Below are 1,524 nucleotides of genomic sequence, written 5' to 3'. Positions count from 1 at the left end.
AGGCAGACTTCAAAGGGAGCACTGTCTTGTGTGTGCCTGCAGTGCTATCCCCCGTTTAAGAATCAGTTTTTCTTCCTTTTACTGCTTTTCAAATTACAAATGGGTGCTTACTTTTACTTTATAAGGTGCATAGTAAAGAGACTCATGCTTTTGCCCTTTGTTCATGGAGTGAAGTTTGGTTTTTGAGACAGGGCTTTAGATATTCTAGACTGACCTTGAACTCACTACCCACCAAGGAGAACCTTAAATTCTCGATCCTCCTGCTTCCACTTTCCAAATGCTAGAGATTTGTCCTTATAAACATTTTCTTACACCTGTGAAATATTTTTAAACGTTATAAAAAGGAGCGAAGCAAAGTACTTTAAAGGCCAATCTTAAAACCAAAATACTTCATTAAAAAATCTCATTGATTGCTCTCCAGTCCACCATCCCGAATGGAGGCACCTGCTCCTGGTGGCGCAGAGCGCAAGGGCCACCGAAAGCAGCAAACGGAGGAAGAGAGGAGCAGGTGGTGAGCATTGCAAGGAAGAGAAGAAGGCAAGGATAGGCCCAGGAGTAATGGAGTCCGAGATCAAGGAATAAAACATGGAAAATGACCATCAGAAAAAGGAGGAAAAGGAAGAAAGGCCACAACATACTCTCAAAACTGAGCCAGCTTCAGCCCTGACTTTCGGGGTTGGCAAAAACTGTGCACTTAGGGGAGGTCGCAGGCGGTTCTGGGTTAGGCAGCCTGTTGCCTACTGTAGACTGGACCTGATGCATAGGGTTGGAGAGCCCCAGGCAAGGATGAGAGAGGAGAATGTTCAAAGGTTTGGGGAGGATAAGATACAGTTCATGGAAAAGTAGAGGGAAAGGCAGCTGAGCCATAGTCTGCGAGTGGTTAGCACTGACCCCCCCCAACCCCTGACCACCATGATGAGTTTTGCCTTATGCCCTGAGTCATGAGGTTTTCTCTGAAGTTGATATGGGGACCCCTGCTTTGTGATGTACTTTTGTACAAGTTTTGAGGTGACTCCTTTTGTGTGGATCTCTTCCTGTTACCAGCTTCTAATTGAAACTTGTGTTGTTTACTGTGCCTGTAATTCTTTGGTTAGCAAAATTTATCAGTTGCATGGGAAGGTCCATATCACATATTGTGAACCTAATAAAGCAGATCAAAAAGGGAAAAAAAACCCAGAAAACCAAAAACCTCACCATTGCCAACCTGCTTTGACATCTAGCTGCCCAGCATCTAGAAGGTAGAGGGAAGAGAATCAGGGATTCAAGGTCATCCTCAGCTACATTATCAAGTTTGAGATGACCTTAGGCTACATGAGACCTTGTCCCAGAAAAAAAAAAATTTCCCCACTAGCTAGATGCCCATACTTCCGGCACTCAAAAGGCTGAGACAGGAGGATTGCTGTGAGTTTGAGGCCAGTTTGGACTACATAGTCAAGGCCAGCCTGAACTAGGGAGTGTGAGATCTTGTCTCAAACACACACACACACACACACACACACACACACACACACACACACACACAAG

The 1,524-nt window shown here is 44.9% G+C and overlaps 1 pseudogene; it reads left to right on the top strand.

The window, feature by feature from the left end:
* The first annotated feature begins 558 nt into the window (after positions 1–558).
* On the top strand, positions 559–938 carry Bex1-ps1 (brain expressed, X-linked 1, pseudogene 1; annotated as a pseudogene).
* The last annotated feature ends 586 nt before the right edge of the window (positions 939–1,524 follow it).

Source organism: Rattus norvegicus, chromosome 5 (assembly GCF_021556685.1).
Source record: "Rattus norvegicus strain SHRSP/BbbUtx chromosome 5, alternate assembly SHRSP_T2T, whole genome shotgun sequence".
Classification (NCBI taxonomy): Eukaryota; Metazoa; Chordata; class Mammalia; order Rodentia; family Muridae; genus Rattus; species Rattus norvegicus.
This window is presented reverse-complemented; position numbering and strand designations above follow the sequence as displayed.